The sequence below is a fragment of the Schistocerca gregaria genome, chromosome 2 (assembly GCF_023897955.1).
Source record: "Schistocerca gregaria isolate iqSchGreg1 chromosome 2, iqSchGreg1.2, whole genome shotgun sequence".
Classification (NCBI taxonomy): domain Eukaryota; kingdom Metazoa; phylum Arthropoda; class Insecta; order Orthoptera; family Acrididae; genus Schistocerca; species Schistocerca gregaria.
This window is the reverse complement of record NC_064921.1, coordinates 436,027,197-436,049,045: the sequence shown is the minus strand read 5'-3', so window position 1 is coordinate 436,049,045 and position 21,849 is coordinate 436,027,197. Positions and strand designations below refer to the sequence as shown.

Here is a 21,849-nt window from a genome sequence, read left to right as displayed (position 1 = left end):
AGAAGTTGAGTTGCAAAGTGCTCAGAGCCATTTGAACCATTTGAACCATGCTTGATAGGTTTCATGTCTGGAGAAAACTCTGGCCACTCTAGTCGAGGAATGTCGTTATCCTCAAGGAAGTCATTAACAAGACGTGCGCGATGGGGGCGCGAATTGTCGTCCATGAAGACGTATGCCTCACCAATTTGCTGCCGATATGGTTGCACTATCGGTCGGAGGATGGCATTCACGTATCGCACAGCTGCAACTGCGCCTTCCATGACCACCAGCGGCACATGTCGGCCCCACATAATGCAACCCCAAAGCAGCAGGAAACCTCCACCTTGCTGCAGTCGCTGGACAGCGAGTCTAAAGTGGACAGTGTGTCTAAGGCATTCAGCCTGACCAGGTTGCCTCCAAACAGGTCTCTGGAGATTGTCTGGTTGAAGGTACTCATCGGTAAAGAGAATGTGATGCCAGTCCTGAGTGGTCCATTTGACACACTGTTGGGCCCATCTGTACCACGCTGGACGGTGTCGTGGTTGCAAAGATTGACCCCGCCATGGACGTCGGGGGTGAAGTTGCGCATCATGCAGCCTATTGTGCACAGTTTGAGTCATAACACGACGTCCTGTGGCTGCACATACAGCATTATTCAACATGATGGTGTTGCTGTCAGTGTTCCTCCGACAGCGGAACAGTAGGTAGCGGTCATCTACTGCAGTAGTAGCCCACGGGCGGCCTGAGGAGGAATGTCATTGACTGTTCCTGTCTCTTTGTGTCTCCTACACGCCCTAACAACATCGCTTTGATTCACTCCGAGATGCCTGGACACTTCCCTTGTTGGGAGCCCTTCCTGGCACAAAGTAACAATGCGGACGCGATCGAACGGCGGCATTGATCCTTCCGTCTTATTGGCGCTGCTCATACATGGTTGTTTACATCTTTGGGCGGGTTTAGTTACGTCTCTGAACAGACAAAGGGATTGCGCCTGTGATACAATATCCACAGTCAACGTCTATCTTCAGGAGTTCTGAGAACCGGGGTGATACAAAACTTTTTTTTGATGTGTGTGTATATATCGGCAAAACGAGTGTCGCATTAGAGTAATTTGGGACCGCTCTATCAACTGACGGCCTAAATTACACTTTAAAAATCATTTTGTTTGTATTGGAAAAGAAACTGACGTTTTCCGTTGACGCTTGGCGTCGTATGATACACGTGATGCAGGAGTTCTTTCAATTACGCGTTGTAAAGAGAAATTACAAAAATATCTGCCTAAACACCAGACAAGATTTAAAGAAAGAAGTTTGATATTATGTTTTGAATTTTATCGTTAGTCGCAAAGTGTTCTCATTATTACGAAACCCTGCATCAGTATAGTTTGCGTAATTTTCGTTCCGTCTTAAGAGAAGCTAGTTGCTCACGTATCTCAATATATTTGAAATCATATCTCTTGAACTTTGTGTCGTACGGAGATATAAATTTGGAAGTATAGTGAGTGGTGTACATGAATACTGCCTGTAAAATGAGTTGCAAATAGAATTAATAGTAAAGAAGTAATAAGTACATCAAAACGTCATGCCTAATGCTGGAGGTTTACTGTATGAACAGTGAATATGTAGTAAGTGTTAACATGTTTCTTTCCGTTATTTTACGGAAGGTATCAGTGAGAAAATGATTCGAAAATGTATTAAATTAAGTGTAAGTGTGTTGGAAGTTGCTAGGTGCTCTAGTTTTCAAATGCTGGTTGAGTGTATGCTGGGTAATTTGCACGCTATTAGTTGCATTGCCTCAATACATGAACAAAATTTATAACTTTAGTATTCGGGAGGACGACGGTTCAATCCCGCGTCCGTCCATCCTGATTTAGGTTTTCCGTGATTTCCCCAAATCGCTCCAGGCAAATACCGGGATGGTTCCTTTGAAAGGGCACGGCCGACTTCCTTCCCCGTCCTTGCCTAATCCGATGAGACCGATGACCACGCTGTCTGGTCTCCTCCCCCAAGCAACCCAACTATAACTTTAGTACTTGACTTACTGTGTTAAACTTCTACGTAAGGTTAAATCCGTTAAAGGGTAGATTACGACAGCATCTTAAATTTTTAAATTTGGCCAATAATTAGATGAAATACAGAATATCAAATTTTTGTTGCCCCTGGAAACCGTTAGATAGGCAACTTGTCACAGAATATGGATGACCAGATGATGCCATTTAGTAGCATATACTGCCTGACAAAAATTGTGAAGTATCCAGGACAAGTGGTCTGTTGTCAAGGTACCCTTGTACACGTACACATCATCTCCGTGTATATAAATCATCACATTTACAATTCTCTGTAACAGGTAGTACGGTTATCAGAGTGTATTAGTATTACTCGTTTCTAGAACTGTTACCAGACTAGCTGGGGTATACAGCGTGATTCTTATTAACGTTTAGAAATCTGAGACAATTAATGTAATATAAGATACATGGAATCGCAAATTGTTGGGAAATGCGACGTCATCAGATGACGTACCTCGCCTCACGTACAGCGGCAGAGCTTATCGGTCTGACGCACCTGATTGTCCCAACCCAAGTCAAGTATCCACGTCGGCGTGGCTCCATGCCTACGAGTGCGACTTTAGCGAGTAGGGCTCGGGGTCCGAGATATGCGTCTGGCGGGCACTAGATCTATTCATTACGTTAGACAATTTTGTGTTTACATTGAGGTAAGTCTTTTTATTTTATTTACCTGTCTCGCGGTCTCCGCTGTCATATTGCGAATTACAGTACAACAAAACGCTACAGTGCTGCTTCACAAGTAATGAGTATAAACTTCCGAACTGCGTCGTTATCAGTAAATGACCTAAATTTCCTTTATGGAATACTGTTTATGAACAAAAAAATAAGGGACAAAAGGGAAGAAAAACAAAATAACATCAGATTTTATCTTATTACAGCGAGGTCAATAATTTTGTAAATTCTTCGTTTACAACATATCACATTTACAAAAGGAGTTCGAAATTTGCACCGTTTGCTCAAATGCAAATGTTGCATCGCTCAGTCCTCCCTTCACACCCTAGCCCAACAGTCGCACGTGCGACTAGGTACGTCATCTGGTGACGTCACATGTTCAACATTTCTCATCCGTTTTCGCGGTATTCCCCAACATTTTCAGCAGTCCATGTGTCTTATATTAAATTGACTCAGCGTCACCTACGTCACTTTAGGAGTTTTTAAACGTTAATAAGAATCACGCTGTATAAGGTGCCTCAACAGCATCAGGTGCTGAGTGATTGCTGTGAAGGACACGGTGGTGCCGTTTATTCGTGTGAGATGGCGTTGTCAACACACGGCAGAGCTTGAAAGGTGCCTCATTAAGGGTCTCCATTTCACCGGCTGATCGAATCGTGCGATATGGAGATTTGTGGGGCATTCGAATGTCACAGTAACTTAGTGTTGGGCTGAATGGGATCGTGAGGGCAGGGGTACTCGTCCTCAAGGCTCCAGTCGATCACGTCTGACTGCCACAGGAGCAGACCGCTGTGTTGTCCACCAAGAACATCACAACCCCTTCACAATCTTACTGGCATCCGGAAACAACTAACAGACTTCCTGTAACATCTGGTAACATCTCGCACCATTGGAGGGGGATAGCAGCAGCCATACTAGCGAATTACCGTGTTATGCGAAGGCTTTCGTTAATACCGCAACACAAACGGCTGCATGTGTAGTGTATCGTGACAGTTCAGTTCTTTTATCTTGGCGGTTCGCGCATGCCCGCCCAGACGCGGGAGATTGCTGCGTTGCCAGTTGTACGCGCCAAGAGAAGCAGCGCCATAGTATATACACTCCTGGAAATGGAAAAAAGAACACATTGACAACGGTGTGTCAGACCCACCATACTTGCTCCGGACACTGCGAGAGGGCTGTGCAAGCAAATATCACACGCACGGCACAGCGGACACACCAGGAACCGCGGTGTTGGCCGTCGAATGGGGCTAGCTGCGCAGCATTTGTGCACCGCCGCCGTCAGTGTCAGCCAATTTGCCGTGGCATACGGAGCTCCATCGCTGTCTTTAACACTGGTAGCATGCCGCGACAGCGTGGACGTGGACCGTATGTGCAGTTGACGGACTTTGAGAAAGGGCGTATAGTGGGCATGCGGGAGGCCAGGTGGACGTACTGCCGAATTGCTCAACACGTGGGGCGTGAGGTCTCCACAGTACATCGATGTTGTCGCCAGTGGTCGGCGGAAGGTGCACATGCCCGTCGACCTGGGACCGGACCGCAGCGATGCACGGATGCATGCCAAGACCGTAGGATCCTACACAGTGCCGTAGGGGACCGCACCGCCACTTCCCAGCAAATTAGGGACACTGTTGCTCCTGGGGTATCGGCGAGAACCATTCGCAACCGTCTCCATGAAGCTGGGCTACGGTCCCGCACACCGTTAGGCCGTCTTCCGCTCACGCCCCAACATCGAGCAGCCCGCCTCAGTGGTGTTGCGACATTCGTGAATGGAGGGACGAATGGAGACGTGTCGTCTTCAGCGATGAGAGTCGCTTCTGCCTTGGTGCGAATGATGGTCATATGCGTGTTTGGCGCCGTGCAGGTGAGCGCCACAATCAGGACTGCATACGATCGAGGCACACAGGGCCAACACCCGGCATCATGGTGTGGGGAGCGATCTCCTACACTGGCCGTACACCTCTGGTGATCGTCGAGGGGACACTGAATAGTGCACGGTACATCCAAACCGTCATCGAACCCATCGTTCTACCATTCCTAGACCGGCAAGGGAACTTGCTGTTCCAACAGGACAATGCACGTCCGCATGTATTCCGTGCCACCCAACGTGCTCTAGAAGGTGTAAGTCAACTACCCTGGCCAGTAAGATCTCCGGATCTGTCCCCTATTGAGCATGTTTGGGACTGGATGAAGCGTCGTCTCACGTGGTCTGCACGTCCAGCACGAACGCTGGTCCAACTGAGGCGCCAGGTGGAAATGGCATGGCAAGCCGTTCCACAGGACTACATCCAGCATCTCTACGATCGTCTCCATGGGAGAATAGCAGCCTGCATTGCTGCGAAAGGTGGATATACACTGTACTAGTGCCGACATTGTGCATGCTCTGTTGCCTGTGTCTATGTGCCTGTGGTTCTGTCAGTGTGATCATGTGATGTATTGACCCCAGGAATGTGTCAATAAAGTTTCCCCTTCCTGGGACAATGAATTCACGGTGTTCTTATTTCAATTTCCAGGAGTGTAGTTCGCAAACTTACGTTTAGGGGGGAAGTAACGCCACCACGGCCGCGTTAACCCTTTCGCTGCTACAGAGACGTGCTCCCCGCATTCCGAAATGTGCGCGATTTTGTCGTCATTGCACTGCTTGCCTGTGCAGACACATGGTGTTCCGACTGCTTTGACACATTTTATCATTCGATTTCACAAAAACTATTTGGCCCCAAAATTTTATTTTTACACATCTTCTTGACTGATACCTTCCCCCCCCTCCCCCCATAAATTACTTAATTTTGTTTCGAAGTTCAACACAGTTAATGTGCAGCATTAGATGTAGTAAACCATTGCACGAAATTTTCCAAAGTTTGCAGAGGTAAAAGTCCATAGCGTATACTTGCCGTGTGGTCGGTTTTAGTTGCCACTATAAATTTCAAAAAATTACATTCAAACGAGTAAAATTCATCAAGTAATACACTTTGATATTGTCTTTAAATAAAGATAATATTAAGCACCAGTCAAGGTTTGAACTCAGAACATTTTTTAGCAGTTATACTCTTTAACCATTACGCTATCGCAGCTCGTAGATTAATGCATCTCCCAGAGGACATTAAAATATCACGCAAAATACCGACAAACGCTGTTGGTATGACTATGAATTTCTCACGTTTCGTCGAAATACAACAGGAAATAAACAATTACCGCTGTTCTTTATTGCGAAAAAGCGGTTAGTGAGAATGATACAAATACCTTTTCTTGCTATCGCCTTAATTACGAGGCTTATTGCTTGTTTGGTTAAATCATTAATAGAATATGAAACAATTGGTATAAAGAATGCTTTTTCCAAACTTTCTATAAAAGAAAGTGTGCTATCAAGACACGGCTTTCGTTCAATTACTTTATTGATGACTGAAAGTTTCTAAAACTGAAGACACTCGTCCGTGTTCAGCACTGCAGTCGAGCTCTGGCAACGTCGTTCTCTGTTCATTGGCTGGCTGTGTTTTGTGACGTCAGATGCGCAGGACGAAGCTAAACTCGGCCGCCGTCATAAATGACGCGCACTTTAGGAAGCACGGACTGTTGAAGAATGGCACCGATTGTGTTCAGTAATGAATCGCGATTCTGCACTGCCCCACAGGACCACCGTCGGAGAGTATAATGCCGTCTTGGGCAGAGGTCCGATCGTTCCAATGTTTTCTAGAGGCACAATGGAGTTACTCCTGGCGTTATGGTGCAGGGAGCGATCGGGTCATGTCAAGGCTGGTAGTTAATGACTGACGGTATTCAGGCAGCACAACCGTACGTCACAGACGTTTAGGTTTCCTGTCTAAAAAATCGCCATTTACAATGGCTAGTATTAAAGTCTTTGTCGTCAACTCGAAAAAAATAGAGTTACGTAGTTAACTTATTATCTGTTTACAGGTACGTGCTTGCAGTCCTGATTTACATTGAAATCCCTCGCTTCATGAAGAAGCATGACGCTAGAAAATGTGGCTTTGCGTAGTAATTAGTTTTTTGCACTTGTAGAAAACAACGCTGTAGCAACACTTGCTGTGTTTGTGGAAGTGTACGGTACAAGGCGTCAAAATAAAATTCGATGATTAGGGGAGGCAGACGGGTCCAGTGTAGTCCGAATGACGAAGAATGAAGTGGCAACCGTCTCCCTGCGCAGAACCGAACCTTGCAGCATGTGTTCAGACCAATTCAGGTGACTTCTTTGGTCTCCTAACCAGCACAGGTAAGTTATGTGACGCCGGGACAACAGAACAAAACAAGCAGTGGGAACATGTGGACTCACCTGCGCCGGAAGAAACAAAGACCTATCATATTCAGGCTAGATGATACTGAATCTTCTTGGCTCAGCCACAGCCTGATGCTGATACACTATGCTCGTAAGTGGCAAATCGTCACAAGAGCATACTACCAAAAACTGATGACTAATTATGGGAGTATGTTAAGTGTCGCTGGGATCTATGCAAAGGTGTATTTACTACCCGTCCCCCTTCGTGTAATTCATGTCGTGGCACCTAGAGATTTCTTTTTCTTTTCCCGGACGACGAAACGGTTGTTTGACAGACTTTTCCAGAAACACGACAACGTGATTTTCGAGCTGGAAAGTTTCCTGAACAGCCAAACTGCAGACTTCTTTACAAAGATCTCGGCCTAGTAAAAATGTAAATGCCAAATGGTTTCTTGGCAGCGAAATCCTACGGGGTGGGTTCGGCCACCTGTCAGAAAGGGTATGTGCGCTTCCTTGCAGATGTGTGAGAGGCGCCTCTTACATGTATTTGTGAAATGTACATGTGTGTAATTGATACGTATATGGTGTAGAATTATGTTCGAGTGCAATTATGAGAGAATGGAGAGTGTGGAATCCAGTACCGGCACACAGCCAACTCCTCCCGAATAGCACCGTGGCGCCACCGGGCCATCAACAGCGTCGCTTGCTCACTTCTTGACACGTTGGTGCAAAGAGCGGTCCTTCCAATCCACCCATCGTTGGGAGAGATGCACCACATTGAAGGATGAATGTGTATAGTAAGACTTCCACCACAGAGAAATATTACAGACACGGCTTGTTTTACCGAGGTGCTACTTAAAACATTACGGTTATCCATCGTACAGAAGGAAAAAAAAATGCTCATAGTACGAAAGTTTAGTTTACACCACATCACCGATGTGCTGAAGTCTACATAAATTTCAGTCACATCATTCGGAACGTTTTTAACAGTTAAACTACACTACTGGTCATTAAAATTGCTACACCATGAAGATGACCTGCCACAGACACGGAATTTAACCGACAGGAAGAAGATACGGTGATATGCAAATGATTAGCTTTTCAGAGCATTCACACAAGGTTGGCGCCGGTGGCGACACCTACAACGTGCTGACATGAGGAAAGTTTCTAACCGATTTCTCATACAGAAATGGTAGTTGACCGGCGTTGCCTGGTGAAACGTTGTTCTGATGACTCGTGTAAGGAGGGGAAATGCACACCAGCACGTTTCCAAATGTGATAAAGGTCGGATTGTAGCCTATCGCGATTGCGGTTTACCGCATCGCGACATGGCTGCTCGCGTTGGTCGAGATCCAATGACTGTTAGCAGAATGTAGAATCGGTGGTTTCAGGAGGGTAATACGGAACACCGTGCTGGATCCCAACGGCCTCGTATCACTAGCAGTTGAGATGACAGGCATTTTATCCGAATGACTGTGACGGATCGTGCAGCCACGTCTCGATCCTTGGGTACGTTTGCAAGACAACGACCATCTGCACGAACAGTTCGACGACGTTTGAACCAGAATGGACTACCAGGTCGGAGACCATGGCTGGTGTTACCTTTAACGCTGCATCACACCTACGATGGTGTACTCAACGACGACGTGGGTACACGAATGCCAAAACGTTATTTTTTCGGAGGAAACCACGTTCTGCCGGCCGCGGTGGTCTCTCGGTTCTAGGCGCGCAATCCGGAACCGTGCGACTGCTAGGGTCGCAGGTTCGAATCCTGCCTCGAGCATGGATGTGTCTGATGTCGTTAGGTTAGTTAGGTTTAAGTACTTCTAAGTTCTAGGGGACTGATGACCACAGCAGTTGAGTCCCATAGTGCTCAGAGCAATTTTTTGAATCCACATTCTGTTTACAGCATCATGATGGTCGCATCCGTCTTTGGCAACACCGCAGTGAACGTACAGTATCGCTCGGCGTGATTGTATGGGGACCCATTGGTTACATGCGGCACTTTGAATAGTGGACGTTACATTTCAGATGTGTTACGAACCGTGGCTCTACCCTTAATTCGATCCCTGCGAAACACTACATTTCAGCAAGATAATGCACGTCCGCATGTTGGAGGTCCTGTACGGGCCTTTCTGGATACAGAAAATGTTCGACTGCTGCTCTGTCCAGCACATTCTCCAGATCTCATAGCAATTGAAAAATCTGGTCAATGGTGGCCGAGCAACTGGCTCGTCACAATACGCCAGTCACTACTCTTGCTGAACTGTGGCATCGTATTGAAGCTGCATGGGCAGCTGTACCTGTACACGCCATCCAAGCTCTGTTTGACTCAATGCCCAGTCGTATCAAGACCGTTATTAGGTCAGAGGTGGTTGTTCTGGGTACTGATTTCTCAGGATCTATGCACCCAAATTGCGTGAAAATGTAATCAAATGTACCCGTTTATCATCTGCGTTTCTTCTTGGTGTAGCAATTTTAATGACCAGTAGTGTATATAGCATACGCCCCTCACCGCGGCCAAAGTTGTCCGTGTCCCACATAGTGCCACCACCCGCTTCTCGCGACCTTGTGCTCGACCTGGGCTCCTATTACAGAGAAGTGGGTTACCGATACGGAGGGCACAAAGGCGGGAAATCGATTGCAGCGAGAGGACGTCGCATTTGTGTAGCCGGCCCTCGCCTCGACAGCCCCTCGTGTTGATGAGGCGAGAGCCACAGCTGCGGCCGATCTTCTCCGTGTCCGCCTCAGGGTGAGCTACAGAAAGCCAAAGCAAGCCATTCGGTAAGTCACCGATAGCAGAAAACTGTCTAGGCGAAAGGATGATATTTTTATAGAAATCTTTATATTACAAACAGAAATATTCATCTTAAATACTACGTAAATAATTTTTTGGTGGTAAACTGTTAAGCCTAAGCAGCAAAAACTGGTGGCCAAAATACCTCTGCGCGGACAAGCGCGGCTAAACATTTCGCACGACTGAAGGTGAAGTACTGTTCTGCAATCAGACCTACATACGTAAATTATCACAATTAAATTCTCTAACGCGTTAACTTCGAAAATCAAATTTCCTCAAGTGTATTCCAGGATGGCGGTCACTTAAAAACGTAGACACTGAAAATCGACTTATTTTGTTGCCTTTAAATGTAAATAAACAACAGACGTGATGAAAAATGTATATTTTTTTCCTTTCCTTTTTTTCGAGATTCACGCTAAATTTACAAGTGTCTACTTTGTTATGTCCAAAACGGGAAACTAATTTTACGGACTAGTACTTTTCTTGTTTTTTCTTTCTTTTTTCCCGATCATGCCAACCAATTTAAAAACCATTGTCTGGACAGATACGCATTTGAAGCTTTGAGGTCGATTTCTATGTATATAACTTAAAAATTTTTTACCTTGCCGTTGATCTCCTATTCCTGGGCCATGTAGTAAGTAACTTTTCCTCTTCTTCGAAGATCTCATTTTTTAAAACGCGGCAATTTTAATCTCGACGCTCCTCTGAAACAGGCGCCGGTCCGAACGCATGAGGCGTTCCTCGTCCATTATCGTGGCGAATGAGAAAGCCATCCTGCCGACAGCGGCTCCCATGACTTCCATGTCATGCAGGACAACTTTAATCCGTCGTTAAAAATTACGCTCGCCAGAGTTAGCATTCTTGATGTGCTTTACACTCGAAAACGTGTTCTTTGATGCACGTATCCAAATTAATGAATTCTTTGCTTCATGTTGTTCTGCGTATAGACTTCAAGGCATCTCTCCATCAAAATGAAGTCAGTCAGATTTTTGTACACGTCAGTAAGAACTTCATTACTCGATGGTAGGCTACAGTCAAAAGTTTCCAGTGTGTCGGCCATCTCAGCTTGTTTCCCTTAATACCAACTTTCAGAACAATAATCGTGCTGCCTATTCTCATGCGTTGAACTCCTGAGGTAACGGCTTTTCTCATCTCACTTTAATCGAAAGCATATATCTGAGATCGTTATTTTCTTCGACTTAGAATATTACAAAAGCTTTGACTCGCAAACGGCCCAAGCGCCGAGAGTGGCTAGAGTGGGTATTTGCTCACTTACATTAAAACGTGAATTCTGGTATAAAGAATAGTTTCCCTACAAAACCCTAAAGATATTCCTAAGACTATAAGGATTTAGACTATTAAAAAAAACGAGTTTTTGAAACCTGGAGACCGGAAAACCCCATAATTTCAAACACAGTCCTCCGCTTTGAAATATCACAAGGCTTGCCTAACCTAACGTCTCTTTCAGACGGACTTATCAAAGTCGATAGCACCATTCGCCCTCTCTCTGTAAGACATGGAAGAAACTTTGTGTTGTGCCTTACGGCAGGTCTTGTCATGGGGGAACCCTCGTTAGAGAGGTCCACCGCATGAGCGTGTAGGGAAGTAATTCCACTGGTGGCTTCCCGTTGCCTTCCAGGGATGATGATGAAATGATAATGAGGACAACACTCAGTGCCTGAGCGGAGAAAATCGCCTTCCCAGCCGGGAATCGGACCTGGCCGCCTTGGCGTGACAGACCGCCTCGCGGACCACTCAGCTAGCGGGGCGGACGACATGGAAGAGACGTTTGCGATTTTACGCAGTAACTGGAGCACAGTTTGCTTCACCTTTACATATGCGCTCATCGGGACATCGAAACTGTCGAATATTTATGAGTTAACTTGTCATTCTCATTTGTCGTGAATTAGACCCACAGTTGGCATACCGAGAGAAGCGCTTCTCCTCGCTTGCCATTTTACGCCACACACTTCATCCTACGTCCAGGGCTATATTGCAATCTACTCTGCCTTCACATGTGTATGCATGTCTGAAGAAACAGGCACTGCTGCGATCGACAGCCGTATGAGATACAAGAAAGGTATTCGCAGTTGCGAATATGATCAGACTCCAGCTGCACGTTGTGTCTGTGACAATGAGTATTTGTAACGGACCGGGAGTTGAAGCCGGATTTCCCGCCATACGCGATCGGTTGTCATAACTACCTTGGCCATCCGAGCACGTCTCTGGGGTCAGCTCAGACTTCTATAAGTCACCGTATCTCTATGTTCTGTATAGCCTCCGCAAGATACAATTGCCAACGTGCAGTGACCACTTTTCTTTGAAGGGGTGGCCGACTAGTGTTTTCCAACTTCCGGCCAGTGAACGATGGCAGAATCGGGGCGCACGTCCTGCAATGTTTCTCAAACGATTTTACAGAAACTATTCAGTGAAAATTTTCATTTTTATTTTACTTATAACTTTGTATGTAATGTTCATGATGTGCCCATCATTTCGTTAATGGCCGTAGTTATTGTGATATATATGTGGAAATATAACAACAGGCGAAATTAGGAAAAGTTTGAAATGAAAATTAGAGGCCGCTATGATTTTGCATTTGGTGCATATTACAGAATATGTTGGTGCATATAAAATTCAGCTAACATATTGAATTTTTCTTTAGACTTGGTTAGAGGCCTCTATCTGTCACCAATCTCAAGAAAATTTATCTGGTGTAAGGCACGCATTTGCGATCGCTCTGCGCCAGCGATAAAGCCAGAGTGAAACAACCACAACATTGTTCATATTTCATAAACGGTTTGAGGTGTCGAAATGAGATTTTGGCAAATGATAGCACGCCAAAAGGCGAATATTTTGCCATATCATTATGCAAAATTTCATTATCTACCATGTTATTCCACTAATTACAGACTTTTTTGACGACAGAGTGTAATTTTTAAGGGCCATCGACAGCTGGTGAAACGAGAAATTCCATGAGTTTTGGAACAACGTAAGTGAAGACATTACACTTTTTTGTACCGAGAATATGCTTTTGCATTAGGTACTGACCTAACTTTTCCTCAGTTCCTCACTTAATAAACCATTGTTTCAGAGTTCTCTTTCAGTTGTGTCTGCACAACATATTGGTGAGGTGAGACTTTGTATGAGAATGCAGGCTTTCTCGGCGAATCTCCATGATAAAATCTTCTCTGGTTGACAGCCGAGTCAATGTGTTCTTCTCCAGCAACGTTTCAGCAAGTTCTTTACTTGCCATCTTCAGGCAACACATTGACTCGGTTGTCAACCCGAGAAGATTTTATCATCGAGGTGAGACTTTCTGAATTCCGCTCTTCTAAAGTGGTTCAAATGGCTCTAAGCACTACGGGACTTAACATCTGAGGTCATCAGTCCCCTAGACTTAGAACTACATAAACGTAACTAGCCTAAGGACATCACACACATCCATGCCCGAGGCAGGATTCGAACCTGCGACCGCAGCAGCAGCGCGGTTCCGGACTGAATCACCTAGAACCGCTCGGCCACAGCAGCCGGCTCAACTCCACTATGTTTTGACTAAAGAATGTGTAGGTTTTACTCAAAATTCGCCACTCATGATGCTTTCCTGGAAGTTACAAATGGTTAAGAAGCCAGGTGAAAGTAAATCGCTGCATTTTCGGCGGATTTGTTTCTAGATAATAATCAAAGCAGAGGTGACAGTAGATCTTTCTGAATGGTCACAACACAAATATGGATTTGAAGGGGTGCCACTGAATGGATTTGGCGGGGCCCCACTGAATATTTACAAAAAGTGTGAGTATAGGCTTCAGTTTAGAACGGCGCTTCCTCTCCAACGTTTGTCATTTTGTCTACCGCGGCTGCCCGTAACCCCCACCACTTCCGCTCTCTCCACGTGTGCCCTGTCATCTGTGCTTCTTCCGGTCACGGCACTCTGTGTGCGAATTATACTCGCACAGCTGCTGTGATTCCCGCATAGAGTGAGACTTATGATTATTGTCGCGGCCTTGTCTTGCCGTGCCTGTATTTTTACGAAGTGCTTTGCAATGTCCTTCAGACATGCATGCATGCAAGACAAGGCCGCGACGACAAGCGTTAAGTCTCCGCGTGTGCGGGAATCGCAGCAATTGTGACAGTTCAAGACGTAAGCATACGGGGATATACCGAAGGGTGGGGGCGGTGCCCCAGCCATGCTTGAAGCGGTTATGGCAACTGTTTGCATACAGCGGAAAATCCGCGTTCGAGTTCTCGCCAGGCACAAATTTTAATGAAATGAATACCCCTAGCTGCATACAGGCGTTGATGTAAGTCAACGGGGACAGTTGAAAATGTGTGCCCCACCGGGACTAGCACCCGGGATCTCCCGCTTACATGGCAGACGCTCTATCCATCTGAGCCACCGAAGACACTGAGGATAGTGCGACTGCATGGATTCGTATCTCTGGCACTCCTCCCGTGGGACCCACATTCACAAGTTATTGTCCCGCACTGTTTTCATAGTACCCCTGCCCATTATACTCGTTGCTAGCGGCTTTCTGCCGATTCCCGTAAGAGTTGGGGCACTGTTTGGGCATCCGCACAGAAGAAGATGGTCAAATGGCCGGTGAACCGTAACTATATATATGAAGGTGGTATCTGTTCTTTCGCACATGTCTGAAAGAACATATACCATCTTCATCCTACGGTCGCAGGCTCCGATCCTGCCTCGGGCATGGATGTGTGTGATGTATTTAGGTTAGTTAGGTTTAAGTAGTTCTAAGTTCTAGGAGACTGATGACCTCAGATGTTAAGTCCCATAGTGCTCATAGCCATTTGAACCATTTGAACCTCTCACGATATCTGCCAAAATGATTTTCGTATACCAGCGACCTATTAATTTGTCACAGATTGAAAATTTATATGTGAACTTGAAGTGTACAGTTAGAGTTAGTACGAGGGTGAACTGAAAAGTAATGCCTCCGAATTGTTTATGTAAAAACTCTGAAATCTTTTCAAATAAAACTAATGTTGCTAACATTCTAAACTCTTATTCCTCCTGCCTATGTACTTGCAGCCATCTGTCGCAGGAGGGTTCCGAATTGTAGCGTGTAACATGGCGCTCTGTAGCGTAAGTATGCCGGTACATGAGAACTAGTGTGATGTAACTGAGTTTCTAACCGCAGAAAACGTTGGTCCGCGCACGGCGCACTCTCTCCTTCAGCATGATAAAGCCAGACCACACACGAGCGCTGAAACATCTGCAACAATCCGACGCCTTGGGTTCGATTGTCATCCATCATCCTCCATTCGGTCGCGACTTGACGCCAACTGTTTCTCATCTGTTTGCAAACTTACAGAACACCTTCGAAGACTTCACTGTGATAGTGTGATAGTGATGAAGAGGTGCTAGCAGAGGAGAGGTTGTGGATCCGTCAACAACGTCAAGCATTCTATAGTGACGATATCAACAAACTGGTCTCTCGTTAGGAGAAACGTGTTGGTAGCAGGGTGACTGTATTAGGAAATACGTATTTAGACATGAAGGGTAAAGATGTAGAACGTTAATAACGTCTGCTTTATTTAAAAAGCTGTAAGACTTTTCACTAAGAAATTCAGATGCATTATTTTTCAGCACGCCTTCTTAGTACTGTAACACCGAAAATGCAGGATGCTTAACACTTGCTACCGATAATAATTTATGTTTGCTGAATTGTATGTAAATATTTGTAATTTAAATGCTTTCTTTTAATAAGTAAGGACATTGCTTCACTGTATGTTAGGTAGACGTCTGTTGACATTTCATTGTATGCAGGAAATCCCGGCTTCGGGTCGCGGTCGGGGCACACATTTTCAACATGTCCCCAATGAATTATATCAACGCTGTTTGCATCTAGGGTGTCCATTTAATTATCATTTCATTCTAACGAATGCTGCATGCTCATCAACGGTAACTGTTCTTTCGGGAACAGATACAACCTTGATATATTTAAAATATGGCTTCCCGGGCATTGACTTTTTTGTGGGAACGCACACGCTATGCCCAAAACTCTTACGGGACAGCCGGCCAGAGTGGCCGAGCGGTTATTGGCGCTACAGTCTGGAACCGCGCGACCGCTACGGTCGCAGGTTCGAATCCTGCCTCGGGCATGGATGTGTGTGATGTCTTTCGGTTAGTCAGGTTTAAGTAGTTCCTAGTTCTAGTGGACTGATGACCACATAAGTTAAGTCCCATAATGCTCAGAGCCATTTGAACTATTTTCTTACGGGACTTGGTAGATTAATCTGCTACAAGTAATGAGTATGATGGGCAAACATCTCTTAGGCGCACTACGAATGTAGTGTGTGGACATTAAGTTGGGAATGTGGGTCTCACGGGGAGCGTGCAAGGGATAAGTCCCTGCAGGTGCACTATCCTCCGAGCCCTCGGTGGCTCAGACCGCCGGCACCGTAGCTCAGCGTGTTCGGTCAGAAGGCTGCGTGCTCTGTGTAATAAAAAAACTGAGTCTAAGAGTCAACGATTAACTTGAACAGATGTCTTGTGCTGTCCGCCCAGACCAATCTCAACGAACAATATCAAACAAAATTTAAAAAAGGAAGATGGGTAGAGCGTCTGTCACGTAAGCAGGTGATCCCGGGTTCGAGTCCCGGTCGGGGCACACCTTAACACTCTCGAGGTAGGGAGAACCATTTCGGCGGCATCGTGTACGCGCACCGGCCAGATGTCTAGTAGCAGGAGTAAGAACAGTGGAAGGGCGGAAGAGGCTGTATTAATTACGATTGCCCATTCCTGTAATTAGCCATGCTCCACAAGATGCTACCGTCTTCAACAACAGCAGCAGTTCCAGCAACACAGATTCATCGTCGGCTCCGAGTTTCGTCGTATGCACAGCACTGAAGTAAGACTGTTCATTGGTAGAAAGAATTAACGGCTAACCCAGCAGCATGAATGAATGTGATTTGATTGATCAAATTTATTTAAATAACAATCAGTTAAACTCAGGGCGATTATGTCCTCATTGTCCTCAGACATTGTTGCCAAACAGGGCTCTTATACCTTTTTTTCCTTATATGCTGACTGAGTATCATAAGAAACAAACTGAATAGTTGCGGCCAATTTGTTAATGAATAATTTCACTTTTAAGAATTATAGCCTCAGTCTACTTTCAATTAACTGTTGTGCAATAGAGGCTTAGAAATTTCATTTTTCAAGTTGGAGAATCAATCAATGGAAAAAAAACCATTCTAAAGAAATGCATAAATTAAGAGTGCAGAAGTTTTATTTATTTTACTTATAGCTTGGAGCGCAGGGCTGTTTGGTTTGGTACACATGCTATTATTTATTTCTGTTCAAGTCATAAAAAAAATCTCAGTTGTTCAGCCAATAATTCGAAATCAAATTTGCAAAGTAAGTAACTGCAAAGTAAAAGTGCTTGCTTTTTATAAATTTATTTGATGAAGTTAAATTGAGGTCACTGGAAGTCACTGTTCACGTAACGAAGTTCAATACTAACATACAGTTTAATTGCATATTTTCAAATCATTCCACGATTGTTTTTTTCAAAATTTAGTGACAAACAACGTAAGAGTGACTTCTCAGTTTTCTTTATCATTACATACTCGCTTAAAATTAATGTCAAAAAACCTGATAACCTTCAGTTGCCACATCAGTGTTTAATAACACATGTTTTTCTTTCCAAACATCTTGTACAGGATTTTGGATGTAAATTACCCTAGTGGGCTGGCGACCGCTGATTATTTCCTTTCCATTCATTCTGTCCAGTGTTTTTCGTGAGTGAGTGCAAAAAAAAACTTTCATTTTTCCAAATTGTAACCCTGTTCGGTTTAATTACTTTTTATGTTTAGTAGACTTTTCTATCAGTAGGGTCTGTTGTGCACTTTCCTTCTACTTATCGGTATTATTTCTTTGGGAAAGATAGCCTTATCCAATTAGTAAAAATCCATTTGGCATACATGCGATCTACGGTCATATTTTATATCGCAAGCAGGGTTGGCCGATTAGCAAGGGGGAGGTTACAGTACGATAAGAGATTTAATGTACAAGCTAAGCAATTGCTAAGTAAAGGCATTGGAAAACAATCATACCGTTCTGGATTCAAGCCGACAGTAAATTAAATGCGCCACAATTTACTCTCAGGGATACTAAGTTTCTAGATGTGAAACCAAGCCAATGAGCTACACGGAGCTAACACCTACATGACTCCGAGACATAGCTGAAGACGCAGCTGTTCTGAACTACAGCATTCGTGGGTACCCTGTCTAACGTGAGTTGTCCGTCTCATCAAGTCACGAATGTTGTCATGGCCGGCCGCGGTGGTCTAGCGGTTCTAGACGCGCAGTCCGGAACCGCGCGACTGCTACGGTCGCAGGTTCGAATCCTGCCTCGGGCATGGATGTGTGTGATGTCCTTAGGTTAGTTAGGTTTAAGTAGTTCCAAGTCTAGGGAACTGATGACCTCAGATGTTAAGTCCCGTCGTGCTTAGAGCCATTTGAACCATTTTTGTTGTCATGACGCTACTGTCTGTTTGGTATCGGATAATCTCCCAGTGTCGGCTTTATACTCAACAGTGCTCTTGACACTGACCAGTGGGTAGCGGCCAGATGCACTAACAGCACTTAATTTTTATATATAGTCTGGTTTAGTAGTTCTGTTATATGATTTTGGGTATAACTGATCAGCAGCTGTTTATTTGTGTGTTCAGTACTGATTATTAGTTTTTCTAATTGTTTCTGTATTTTAACAGCATTAGTGTCGTATGATCTCACTTGTACACAGTAGTTCAACCATTTGCAGCCATAGTTAATGTATCACTTTTTTAGAAGACCAGACCGCACAACTTCAGGTCCTCTTAATTCATTGGCGTACTTTATTAGAGCTATTTAATAGCGAAATGTATCGAGGGACTGTGTGTGTCCTGGGAATGAGGAACAGTCCGCAAACTGCTAGAAGTTTCGTCGGCTACGGTCCACATTCGATGAGCCTTGCCCAGACCTACGGAGCCGATGGGGCGTCTGAGGTGTCGATTTGACCCATTGGCGTTGTCTGCGAACGACAATACCCCTGCGGCTTCCGATGCTCTTGATGTGGGAAATTTCGCTTCATCCTAGACGAACGACGGACAGTGGCGCAGGCACAGATCTGAAGGCGGGTGGCATGCGTAGATACTTCACAGCTGTAGAGCTGCCCGCGTACGGCTTCGGACCTTTCTGCAAGATGTGGACTTTCAAAGAGGAGAGGCTACTCATTATTGGGAGACATAAGGATGGGCGGGAGATGTGACCCTTCGGGAAATAACCAGGCCCTCGGTTTCGCAGGTGACCGAACTGATGAAGGCTGCTAACCTCGCAGTCGGGGCGGAAGCGCAGCTGGCGATCTGTGTCGTTGTCATCAACATCCACTGTGGGCCTCTGTAATGGGGCCAGGTCAAACCCAAAAATTGGAAATATGTGGTAAGAACCTTTGTGACCAAACTGCTGAGGTCATCAATCCCTACGCTTGACACTACTTAATCTAACTTACACTAAGGACGACACACACACCCTGTCCGAGGGAGGACTCGAACCTCCGACGGGGGGGAGCCGCGCGAACCGTGACAAGACGCCTTGAACCGAGCAGCTACCCCGCGCGGCAGGTCAAAAGAAGATGCTCAGACGATCCTGTGATGATGTTGGATGCGGATTTTTTCGTATGTCCGATTCAGTGTAGAATACTTGAGCATACCCAAAGTCCGAATACAATAAACTTCCCTGAGGCAGAAAAACTTCTTTCGACTACTCATCACGGATTCAGAAACCATCTGAGCTTCTCCTTTTCCCGCACGAAGTCCTGTGAACCTTGGATGAAGGGCAACAGGCAGATTCCACATTCTTAGATTACCGGAAAGCGTTTGGTACGGTGTCCCACTGCAGAGCACTGACGTAGGTCCGAGCATAAGGATTAGGTTCTGAGATATGTGAGCGAAGACTTTTTAAGTAACAGGGCCCAGTAAGTTGTCCTCGACAGCTAGTATTCATCAGAGCCAAGAATATCGGCAGAGTGTCCCAGAGAACTGCGGTAGGATCGTTCTTGTTCTACACGTACATAAACCACCAGGCGAACAGAAAGAGCAGCAGAATGAGATTTTCACTCTGCATCGGAGTGTGCGCTGATATGAAACTTCCTGACAGATTAAAACTGTGTGCCGGGCCGAAACTCGAACTCGAAGATTTTTCCATTCATGGGAAAGTGCTCTATCAACTGAGCTACCCAAGCACGACTCACGACCCGTCCTCACAGCTTAAATTCTGCCAGTACCTCGTCTCCTACCTTTCAAACTTCACATAAACTCTTCTGCGAACCATGCAGAACTACCACGACTCGAAAAAAGGATATAGCGGTGACATGGCTTAGCCACAGCCTGAGGGATGTTTCGAGGATGAGATTTTCACTCTGCAGTGGAGTGTGCGCTGATATGAAACTTTTCAGAGGAGCTTCTATGAGGTTTGGAAAGTAGGAGACGAGGTGCTGGCAGAATTGAAGCTGTGAGGGCGGGGCGTAAGCCGTGCTTGGGTGGCTCAGTTGGTAGAGCACTTGCCCGCGAAAGGCAAATGTCCCGAGTCCTAACGTGTTCAAGCGATGCAGCAAGTAAAAAGAAAGTGTTTTGTCTGTGTTTACTCCTAGCTTTTAGTGTTCAGTGCTACCACTTCCCAAACACCACAAAAAACAGGTACAGCTTAAGGTGTTCTTCTTCTTAAAAATTTCTGCTCCAGCACTACGACTTATATTCTAATGATAATATGTGTTTAATAAACCGTTTCACTCAGTTTTTTTCTTTCCCTTCCTCCTTTAACTGGCAGATCTCGACTGCTAAACCAAGAATATATACACAAACAGTTCCTCGTGTAAACAGTATGTGAACTATGTTTTAAAAGTCCATCTAAAATTAGTTAGATCTAGTAACTTGTGTATGCAAACTACTTCCGCCACACATGACCGCACGTTCCCTTCCAAACGGAAGAAGGTAAACAGGCCAAAGTGCCCTGTGGCACGAGTATAGTCCCTCGGATTTACCAATGACGCTTTCCTTCGTTTTGTTCTACCATGTTCTCATACCTTAACTGCAAATATGTAATTCAAATAGCTATAAACACCACCTGTGTAATAAGCATATGAATAACATAATCTCATTTTAGTATGCAACATTGCAAGTGAAACTAAAACTACTATATCTGAGAAATGTGAGTCGTGTCACGAATGCCACAACAAAATTTGGACAAAACTGAACAGCAATGACAGTGGAAATGAAGTATTAAGCTAAATAACGAACACAAGAGAAACACATAAATATGCATAACAACGAAAAGACTGAAAGGAAAACGAGCACATGGGCAATGAGTACTGCCTACTTCAAAACTCAGAAAAAAAATACCATAATAACAATAACAATAATTAGTTAACATTTTTTAACTCACAACAGTGGAGATGATTTATTTCTTGTTATATTTTATTTTAAATAAATATTTTAGTTACAAAAAAAGTTTGATTCTCGGTCTGCCAGGAAGTTTCAGAAAGAGCAGCAACGTACGACTTTTTACTGATGACACTGTGGTGTACGGAAGGTGTATTCACTGAGTGACTGTATAAGGATACACGATGACTTAACAGAACTGCTATGCCGTATGATGAATGGCAACTTGCTCTAAAATCTACAAAAATGTAAGTTGATGTAGATGAGTAGGAAAAACGAACCTGTTCACGTGCACGTGAAGTCGGTTACAGGAAAGGCGGCGAATGGTCAACTTCGGTTTATTGGGAGAATTCTAGGAAAGTGTAACTCATCTGTAAAAGAAAATGGCGTTTAGAACACTAGTGAGACCCACTCTGGAGTGCTGCTCCAGCGTTTGGGAAGCTCATCAGGTTGAACTAAAGGAAAACATCGAAGCAACTGAGGAACCGGCTGCTAGATTTGCTACCGGTAGGCTCGATGAACAGGCGAGTATTTCAGAGATGCTTCGTAAACTATGGTTGAAATCCCTGGAGGGAAGCTGACATTCTTTGAAACGAAACATTATTGTCAAAGTTTAGAGAATCGAAATTTGAGGTGCCCTGCAAAATGAATATACTGTCACCAACGTTCA

The 21,849-nt window shown here is 44.9% G+C and overlaps 1 protein-coding gene across 1 annotated transcript in view; it reads right to left on the bottom strand.

The window, feature by feature from the left end:
* The window catches only part of LOC126335822 (kinesin-like protein KIF19), a 603,567-nt gene that overhangs the window by 351,318 nt on the left and 230,400 nt on the right, over window positions 1-21,849 (bottom strand). The gene's annotated exons all lie outside the window — the stretch shown is intronic.